Source organism: Tupaia chinensis, unplaced genomic scaffold (assembly GCF_000334495.1).
Source record: "Tupaia chinensis unplaced genomic scaffold, TupChi_1.0 Scaffold149178_1, whole genome shotgun sequence".
NCBI lineage: Eukaryota > Metazoa > Chordata > Mammalia > Scandentia > Tupaiidae > Tupaia > Tupaia belangeri.
The window spans coordinates 620,079-631,366 of record NW_006209026.1 but is presented as its reverse complement, the minus strand read 5'-3'; the positions used below and the strand labels follow the sequence as shown (position 1 = coordinate 631,366).

Here is an 11,288-nt window from a genome sequence, read left to right as displayed (position 1 = left end):
TCACATCTCTGTGTCTCCAGCAAGCACACGCACCCTACAGCAAAAAAATCTCTGAAAAAATTTTTAAAAACTGACTTCTCCCAAACAAGAAAAAAATTTCAGCCATCAGACAGCCTGCAGACCTCAACCACAACATCAACTCTTCCCTTTACCTCCAACCCTGACTCACCCCACACATTGTGGATTTGCCAGCCTCCATAATCGTGTGAGAAACCAATATATATAGATAGATGGGTGGATAGATAGCTATAGATACACAGTGTGTATGTATACATATATATGTATATATATGTATATATATATATGTATACATATGTGTGTGTATATATATATATATATATAGTGTGTGTGTGTGTGTGTGTGTGTGTAGAGAGAGAGACATATATGTACGTGTATGTACACATCCTAGTGGTCTCTTTCTCTGGAGAACCCTGACCAGCACAATACTCAAGGCAATATTTTTTTCTCTTTAATTTCCAGTGGATATGTTCACTTGCTAGAGAGAGACAGAGAAAGGGAGAGATAGAGACAATGTGCCCCTATGGGGCATGGTCTCACTACAATCTTTTTTTCCTTCATGTCTATATCCTGTCTAGATTTGAGGGGCACATGCGCATGCACCCAGTTTATTTTCCAGTCTATTGGAACTTGGATTCAAACCATGATCAGCTAAGTGGAATCCAGCATCCTATGCACAGGGTTTAACTGCTATGCTTTGGGGCCAGCCCCATCAAGGCAATTTTTGAACCATCAAATGTTATAGGTCTAATTAGAAGTAATGAGGGGTTCAGAGAGAAGGAGAAAGAATTTTCAGAGATTAAGACCAAGAGCTGAACCTTAAATAAGACAGAGGATTGAAATAGGCCAAGAAAAGAAGGAAGGGGCTGGAGGAAGGAGAAAAAGCATTCAGAAACAATAGCCACTAGACACTTAGCAATGCGTCAGTACCAAGCCCTGAGCAAAGAAGCTTTGCAGTTGTCATTTTACTTAATTTTTATGAAAATCCTACACTTAACAAAAATCCAAAACACTGAGAGCACCAAATGTTAGCAAGGATGTGGAGCAACAGGAGTTTTTATTCACTGTTCGTAGGAATGCAACAGGGCACAGCCACTTTGGAAGAGAGCTTGGCAGTTTCTAACAAAGCTTTCCGTACTTTCCAGAAATCTCACTCCTAGGTATTTACCCAAATGAACTGAAAATTTATTTCAACACACAAAAACCTGCACACAAATATTTATAGTAACTTTGTTCATAATTGTCAAAAATTGGAAGTAATCAAGATGTCCTTCAAGATGAATAGATAAGCAATCTGGTACATCCTTATACTGGAATATTATTCAGTGATAATAAGAAATCACTTATTATGCAATGAAAAGACATAAAGGAATTTTCTGTGCATAATCTAAGTTTAAGATCTCAGTCTAAAAAGGCTACTTACTGGATGATTCCAACTATATGGCATTCTGTAAAAGACAAAACTGTAGAGACAGTAAAACTATCAGTGGTTGTTAGGACTTGTAAGGAAGGAAAGATGGGATAGATGAACACATGGAGCACAGGAGATTTCAGGGCAAAGAAACTGTTCTACAAGATACTGTGATAATGACATGCATTTGTCAAACTTATGAACAAGAAGGGAAAGGAGAGAGACTATATGAGAATCCATTATATTTTCTAAACAATTTTTCTATAAATCGAATGCTGCTCTGAAAAAATAAGCTATCAGTTCCATTCTTCACAGAAAGAGAAAAAATATGTAAAATCTGTCTGGAATCACAAAAGACCCCATATTGCCAGAGTAATTCTGTGCAAAAATAATAATAATAAATATTGTAGACATCTTACTACCTGACTTCAAAATATATTACAAAGTTGTAAAACCCAAAACAGCCTGGTACTGGTACAAAAACAGTCACATGGAGAAAAAGAGAACAAATTAGAGAATCTGGAAACAAACCTAACAATATACAGTTGATTTTTGACAAAGGCCACAAAACTATCCAGTGGAGAAAAGAAAGTCTTTTCAATAAATAGTGCAGAGAAAATTGAATATCTCCTTGTAGAAGAATTAAACTAGACTTCCATCTCTCAGTATTTACAAAAATTAACTAAAAATGGATAAAGTTTTAAAGGTAAAGCCCAAACTATAAAACTACTTGAAGGGATCCAGCAGGTGGCATGGTGGTTAAGGAACTAGACTCTTACATGGCTGAACACAATTCAAGTCTCAAGCCCAATGGCTTGAAAATCACACCAGGCATGTATACAAGTGTGCATGCATGCCCAAAATCCTGAGAGGACAACAGAGCAGAAGGGATTGCAGCATGGCCATCCCCCATGGAGGATGATATCTCTCTCTCGTCTCGCTCTCACTCTTGCTCTTGCTTTTGCTCTCAAACTTAGATGCATGTGCCCATGGCAAAACCTAATAAATAAATAAGTATATTAATTAATTAACTAATTAATTAATTTTTTAAAACTACTTAAGGAAAATGCAGGGGTGGCATTTGAAATATTGGAGTAGGCAAAGATTTCTTGAATGAGATCTCTGCCAACAACATCAGAAAGAGACAAGTGGAATTATATCAGTCTAAAAAGTTTCTGCCCAGCAATGGAAATAATAAATAAAGAGACAACTCACAGAATGACAGAAAATATTTGCAAATCATATTTCAGACAAAGGATTGATAACTATTGGATCATTGGAAAACTCATAATGCATTTTTGCACAGAAAAACATTGAAAAATATGTCATGACTTTTCCAAGGACCCTATAGACTACATAAAGAACTCAAACAGCTCACCCACCATAAACCTAATGATCCAGTTTTTAAATGGACAATCAATATGAACAGATAACTTTCAAAGGCAGACATACAAATGCCTAATAAGCATACAAAAAAAAATGTTCAACAACTCTTATCATAAGGGAAATCAAAAACAAAACTGAGTTGGAATAGCTATGATAAAACAACAGCAACAAAGAATAAATGCTTGTAAGGTTGTGAATAAAAGGGAACCCTCATGAAGTGCTAAAGGGAACATAAGTTAGTACAACCACTGTAAAAAGCATTATGGAGGTTTCTAAAAAGCTAAGAATAGAGCTACTCTTTGGTATTTGCCCAAAGGACATGGAATCACTCTGTCAGAGAGATATTTTCAAATCCATGTTTATTGCAATATTAACAATAGCCAAGACATGGAATCAACCTGAGTGCCCAACAATGGTGAATGGATTACGAAAATACAAAATGCATTTGAGCTGGGAGCAATCCCTTTTGGAGGCTAGAACAACTGAAGATTTTCTGCTCAGAACTCACCCTCCATACTCCAATCTAGAGTGGAAGATGAATGGTACTATAGAGAGATCACCTCCTCTTGCATATTTCTGAACACTCAGATTGAACTTCAAAAAATTAGGAAGAAACATCAATCAGATGACCAGAAACCATCACACAAGGCATGAGAAGTTTGAGAAACCAAGAAAATATCTCCCCCCCCCAAGAAAAATACAACTTCTTATGATCCATATACAGTAAAATGGAACTCATGGAAATGTCTGATAAAGAATTTAGAGTACTAAAAAAAAGAAGAAGAAGAATTTAGAATATTCATAGTGACGAAGCGAACTGAGATGTGAGAAAAGAGAGAGAATGAACCTCAAAAGATGCAGGACAAAAGAGAAAATAAATTCCAGGAGGTGAGGAAGTTCTTGCATGATCTGAAAGAGGAAATACACACCATGAAAAGAATCAAGCAGATGTATTAGAGATGAAGGCTGTAATACTGGAAATCAAAACTTCCCTTGAAAGTATTAAAAGCAGATTAGATCATGCAGAAGATCGTATCTCAGATGCAGAAGACAGAATCTCTGGTCTAGAAAAATTCACTGTAAAGACTGGGAAAATAACCCCCCAAAATTGATAAAAATATACAAGAAGAACTAGATACCATTGAACATCCAAACATCCAAAATTGGAAAGTGAAGAAACTAATAAGGGCATTTGTAATCTATTCCATGAAATCCTGGAAGAAAACTTTCCAAACCTAGAGAACAATTCAAATATCCAGAACCAAGAGATATAAAGGACCCCAAACAGAATTAACCCAAGAAGATCTTCTTCAAGGCAAATCATAGCCAGAATAACCAAAATCATGAAGTCAAGATAGTAAAATTGGCAATAGAGAAATGGCAGGTTACTTACAAAGGATATCCCACTAGGGTAATGTCAAACCTTTCATCAGAAATAACATGAGCAAAAAAAAAAATGGAAAAATATATTCAATGTGTTAAGTAAAAAACAATTTCAACCAAGAATTCTTTACCTGGCAATATTATCCTTCACATGAGGAGAAAAGACAAAAACATTCTCAGATAAACAAAACCTGAAAGAATTTATCAACACCAGACCAGCTCTCCAAGAAGTTCTGAATGGAATGCTGTACCAGGAAAACTAATGACAGATGCACAGAAATAAGAATCCAAAAAACAACCAAGAAAATGGTCAACTTAATGGTAGGGATAAGTCTGGAGTTGAATGTTATCTTTCAGAATTTAAACAGAAAGATTGGACCACAACAGAAGAGAGATTAATTACATGAGACTGAACCGGTGAAATAGGCTTTCATGACTTTTGACTAAAACATTACTGATTTCCTTCTATGCTTTGTATTCCAGATTTAAGGATTTATGTCTTCTCTTGAACCATTAATATGTTCATCTACTTACTATTTAAAAGAATCCTAACCTTTTGCCTAGCTTTAAGTCTTTTTTTTTTAGGTACTACTTTATTTTTTATTATTATTCATACATTAAATCGCTATACATTATTTGGATTGTGAAGGGACTTTACCCCGCATGATATACACCTCTGTCAGCCCAGTTGAGACTACCATACACATCCTCGTCAACAGATAATAAACCTTATCTGTGTCCCACAAGTGTCTTACTTCTTCATTTTCCCCCCACATTTCTTACACTCTTCCCCTCCCACTCTCTTTCCACTTTGTCTCTAGTGTCCATTACAATTTTTAATACTTTTATGTTCTCCAGTCCTTCTATCTGTACCATAGAGCGCAGACAGTTGGTATATGTTAAATGGAGACATACAATGTCTCTCTTTCATAGCCTGACTTGCTTCACTCAGCAACAAATCTTCCATATTTGTCCACTTTCTATCAAATTCCAGGGCCTTATAGATTTTTATGGCTTAATAGTATTCCATGGAGTATATGTGCCACAATTTTTCAATCCATTCATCTGTTTGTGGACATTTGAATTGGTTCTATGCCTTAGCAATCATGAATAATGCTTCAATGAAAATAGTTGTGCAAGTGTTTTTCTGACTGAGTGCTCTCCTGTCCTTTGGGTAGATACCCAGGAGTGAAATTGCTGGATCATATAGTAATTCTATTTGAAGGTCTTTGAGGAATCTCCATATTGTTCTCCACTGTGGCTGGACCAATTTATACTCCCACCAACAGTGTAGGAGTGTTCCCCCTTCACCACATCCTCTCCAGCACTTATCATTATTTGTTTTTTTAATCTTTGCTGTTCTGACTGGGGTTAGGTTGTATCTCATTGTGGTTTTGATCTGCATCTCCCTTATAGTGAGGAATGTTGAGCATTTTTTCATATGCTTTTTGGCTGTTCATATGTCTTCCTTAGAGAGTTGTTGATTCAACTCATTTTCCCATCTTTTAATTGGGTTAATCATTTTCTTCCAGGTATGCTGCTTGAGTTCCCTGTGTATTATGGTTACCAGTCCCTTATCTGAGGCACAGTTAAAAATTCTGTCCCATTCTAAGGGTTGTCAATTCAGACTAATTATAGTGTCCTTTGCTGTGCAGAAACTCCTTAATTTGATGTAGTCCCACCTGTCTATTTGGGGGAATTATTGCCTGTACTTTGGGGATCTTGCTTAAGAAATCTTTGCCTACCCCAATGTCTCCCAGAATTTTCTCAGTGTTTTTCACCAGTAGTTTTTATAGTTTGTGGTCTTAGGTTTAGATCTTTGATCCACTTTGAATTGATTTTTGTTAATAGTGACAGATAGGGGTTCAGATTCATCTTTCTGCAGGTGAATAACCAGTTTTTCCAACACCATTTGCTAAAATGGTTTCCCTTTTCCCTTTGGATTGACTGGTACCCTTTGTCAAAGATCAGTTGGCTGTATGCTCTGGGGTTTATTTCTGGAGTCTCTACTCTGTTCTACTGGTCCTAATGTCTATTTTTGTGCCAATACCATGCTGTTTTGATAATCACAGCTTTGTAGCATATTTTGGGGTTAAGAAGTGAGATGCCACCTACTCCAGTCTTCTTGCACAGGATGGATTTAGCAAAACAGGGTCTTTCATGGTTCCAGACAAATTCTATGATTGTTTTTTTAGACCTGTGAAGAACGTCTCTTGTAATTTTATAGGGATTGTATAAACATGTAGAATAATTTGAGTAGGATTGCCATTTTATTATATTAATTCTGCCAATCCAGGAACATGGGATGTACTTCCACTTTTTAGTGTCCTTTTCAATTTCCTTTTTAAAGTTTTCATAGTTTTCCTTGTAGAGGTCTTTGACTTCCTTGGTTAGTTTTATTCCTAAGTATCTTATACTTCTTATGGCTATGGTAAATGTAATTACATTTTTTAGTTCTGTCTCTGTCTACTTGTTTTTTGTATATAGAAATGCTATAGTTTTTTTTTTTTTGAGAAGTTTTTTTTTTTTTGAGAAGTTTTTTTTTTTTTTTCTATAGGGTGTGTGCACTCACCAGAAAGACAGAGAGAGACAGGGAGACAGAAAGCAAGAAATCCCCCCCCCCGGGGGGGGGATGGCCACACCGTAATTCCTTCTCCATTCTCCTCTTAGGACCTGGAGCATGCACGCACATGTGCCTGGTCTAAGTTTAAGCCACCAGGTCCAGGACTCAAACCGTGGTCAACTACGTGGGAGTCCAGCAATGCAGCCATTATGCCAACTGCTGACCCCAAAATGCTATTAACTTTTGTAAGTTAATTCTGTATCCTGCCACTTTACTGTATGCATTTATTACTTTGAGAAGCTTTTTCATAGATACTATTGGGTCTTCTATGTATACAATTATGTCATCTGCAAATAGAGATAATTTCAGCTCTTCTTTCCCTGTTGGAATGCCTTTTATTTCCTTCTCTTGTCTGATCGCATTGGCTAGAACTTCCAGTACTATATTGAATAGGAATGGAGAAAGTGGGCAGCTTTGTCTTGTGCCCATTTTTAGTGGAAAAGCTTCCAGCTTTTCTCCATTCAGTATGTTAGCTGTAGGTTTTTCATAATATGAAATCTCCTTCAAAAGTATCAAAAGCAGGCTAGACTATGCAGAAGATTGAAATTCAGAAGTAGAAGACAAAACCAATTACCTAGAAAAAATTATCAAAAATACTGAGAAAATAGCCAAGAAAACTGAGGATAATACACAAGAAACACTGGATACCACGAAACATCCAAATATACAAATAAATGTTATCCCAGAAGGTGAAAAAACTAATAAGGGCATTGATAATCTATTCCATGAAATCCTAGAAGAAAACTTTCCAAGTCTAGAGAGGCACTCAAACATCCAGACCTAAGAAATACAAAGAACCGGGAACCAGAAGTTAGTGTAATGGCTATGTCGCTGGACTCCCACGTAGTCAACCGCGGTTCACATCCCAGACCCGGTGGCTTAGAACTCACGCCGGGCGCGTGTGCGTGCGTGCCCAAGATCCCGAGAGGAGAATGGAGGAAAAGGGATTGTGGCGTGACCATCCCCCCTGGGGGGTGATTTCTCGCTTTCTGTCTCTATGTCTCTCTTCTGGCGGGCGAGTCCCCGCGCCCTATAGCGAAAACCTCTCCAAAAAAAAAAAAAAAAGAAATACAAAGAATCCAAGTAGAATCGATCCAAGAAGATCCTCTTCATGACACATTATAACTAGATTGACCAAAACAACAAAGACAAGATACTAAAATTGGCAAGAGAGAAACATCAAATCACTTACAAAGGCTATCCCATCAGGCTAACACCAGATCTCTCATCGGAAGCAATACAAGCAAGGAAAGAATGGGGAAAAATATTCAAAGTGTTAAATGAAAAACAATTTCAACTAAGAATACTATACCCAGCAATATTATCCTTCATATGGGAAAAGAAAATAAAAATGTTCTCGGAAAAAAAAAAAAAACCTGATAGAATTTACCAACTCCAGACCAGCTCTTCAAGAAATTCTGAAAGGAGTGCTATACCAAGAAAACTAAAGAGAGACAGACAGCAATTAGAGAACAAAAACAAACAGGAATATGGCCAACTTAATGGTAGGGACAAGGCTGGAAATATCAATAATAACATTGAACACCAATGGATTAAATTATCCAATCAAGAGACACAAGCTGGCTGAATAGATTAAAAATCAGAAATCCTCCATCTTCTGCCTACAAGAAATCCATCTCATGGATAAAGACATACATAGACTGGGACCAGCAGTTAGTGTAATGGCTATGTCGCTGGACTCCCACGTAGTCGACTGCGGTTCGCCTCCCAGACCCAGTGGCTTCAAACTCACGCCGGGCGCATGTGTGTACATGCCCAAGATCTCGAGAGGAGAATGGAGGAGAAGGGATTGCGGCGTGGCCATCCCCCCTGGGGGGGGGGGGATTTCTCACTTTCTATCTCTCTGTCTCTCTCTGTCTGTCTGGCGAGCGCACACGCCCTATAGCAAAAACCTTTCCAAAAAATAAAAAAAGACATACATAGACTAAAAGTGAAGGGCTGGAAAAAGGTATTCCATGGAAATGGAAACTAAAACAGAGCAGGAGTCACTATACTGACTTCGGACAAAATAGGCTTTAAGACAAAATCTGTAAGAAAAGACAAAGACTGGTTTTAAGTCTTAAGCAAATTTCTCTTAACATTTCTTATTTTGATTTATTAAAGGTACAACTACTTTTCTTGAAATTAAAAAATATATGTAAAATACCTATTTAATAACCACAGTAAGCTATATAGCCTCAGCTAGGTGCTACTTTATAGAATGTTTATTCTGCTCACTGAGTTTTATGCCTAAAGTTAGATGTGTTCACAGATATGCATATGTCTGTTGAACTTGCTATTGAAAGTATTTAGATTAATTAAGATATTTTGTGAATCAATAAAATGTGGAGGGAAAAAAAGACATGGAAAACAACTGTAGATATCGGAGAGTGGGAAATGGCAGAGGGTTAGAAGTAGGGAATCAAGGAGAAAAGAAAAAAAAAGCAAAAATATATAAGAAACAAGAAATGGAAAATTATTTATTGATAATAACATATATGGAAATGCCCTTGATTAAGCCAATATACAGTGTATTCTGGATGGGAAATAGCATTTTGTATGTTGTGATGATGTACAGTAAATAAATGTAAAATAAATAAATTTAAAAGAAAAAAATTAATAACATCGCCCCAGATCTCTTACTTCCTGCTAATTTAATCATAAAATAAATCATAAAAATTTAAAGTTAAGGAAAAAGTATAGGCCACAGATATCTTACTCCTTTACCACATGGCACATATTTTTTAGTTTCTTCACTGTGATGATATGAATTCGCCATTTCTGAGCCCTCTTTGTTTAACAAGAAACTGGCAATTGATGCATGTATATGGAAGACACAAAGAAATAATAGTTATCCTTAATGACTGATAAAGTACCTTCAAAGAAAGGTAAACTTGGGTTTTGTTCTTTAAAATCTCTCCCTTTTTTATTATAAACTGAAAATGTGTTTATTATTTTAAAAAATGAACAATGTTTCAAAGCATAAATATAAAGAAATACTCCACTTCCATCTGCAGCCCCCTGCCCAGTCAGGGAAACTGAGGCAGGGTTGTTCATTAGCTCCAGCCTCAGCTCCCAATTTCAGAGCGCCCTCTCCTCCCTGCCAGAAATAAACATTTTTTTTCCCTTCTTTCTTTTGCTAATCCTTTGCTTTTCTTCACCCCACAGGGCAGCTCTCAGCTCTCAAGCAGAGACCACTTCCATCTGCAGGATCCTGCCAAAATCAAGCAACGCAGAGAGCAGCTTCCGGCGACGCGGGTGTAGGTGGGTGAAGAAGGAGCGGACCCTCACCGCTCGGTCTCACTCCCTTGCGCTCTCGGGCAACATGGCGGGCGTGGAGGAGGCAGCGGCCTCCGGGAGCCACCTGAATGGCGACCTGGAGCCGGACATAGCATGGATTTCAATTTTTTTTCATCAGAATAAACTCATACTTTAATTCCATTTTTTTGAGACCTTTTTGAAGTTCCTCCAAGTGGAAGGAAAATCTGGCTTCTAGGGCATTTTTCTGACTTTTTTAGTTCTCTTCTTTGTTTCGAGTGGGTAGTAGTCTGTGAATAAAATTTTATTTGAGTTTTTTTTTCTCAAAAGACTATTCTAAAAGGCTTAACTTGATTCGGATTAATTATGTCTCAGAAATTATTGGCATACATTTTATCTGAAATGTCTTATTTTGCTCAGTGTATTACCTGTTTCTCCTTTATAAATGACACACACTATGCCTTGCTTACTATAAAGGCGCACAGCTGCTTGGAGAACTACAAGTGAAGAAAAGAAAGCATTAGATCAGGCTAGTGAAGAGATTTGGAATGATTTTCGAGAAGCAGCAGAAGCACATCGACAAGTTAGAAAATACGTTATGAGCTGGATCAAGCCTGGGATGACAATGATAGAAATCTGTGAAAAGTTGGAAGACTGTTCATGTAAGCTAATAAAAGAGAATGGACTAGATGCAGGCCTGGCATTTCCTACTGGGTGTTCTCTCAATAACTGTGCTGCCCATTATACACCCAATGCTGGTGACACAACAGTATTACAGTATGATGACATCTGTAAGATAGACTTCGGAACACATATAAATGGTAGGATTATTGACTGTGCTTTTACTGTCACTTTTAATCCCAAATATGATACATTATTAAAAGCTGTAAAAGATGCCACTAATACTGGAATAAAGTGTGCTAGAATTGATGTTCGTTTATGTGATCTTGGTGAGGCCATTCAAGAAGTTATGGAATCCTATGAAGTTGAAAGAGATGGGAAGACATATCAAGTGAAACCTATCCGCAATCTTAATGGACACTCAATTGGGCAGTACCGAATACATGCTGGGAAAACGGTGCCAATTATGAAAGGAGGCGAGGCAACCAGAATGGAGGAAGGAGAAGTATATGCCATTGAAACCTTTGGTAGTACAGGAGAAGGTACTGTTCACGATGATATGGAATGTTCACATTACATGAAAAATTT

General features: G+C 37.2%; 1 pseudogene; it reads left to right on the top strand.

Annotated features, from left to right (window-relative positions):
* Window positions 1-10,554: 10,554 nt before the first annotated feature.
* On the top strand, window positions 10,555-11,286 carry LOC102474131 (methionine aminopeptidase 2 pseudogene; annotated as a pseudogene).
* Window positions 11,287-11,288: the final 2 nt, after the last annotated feature.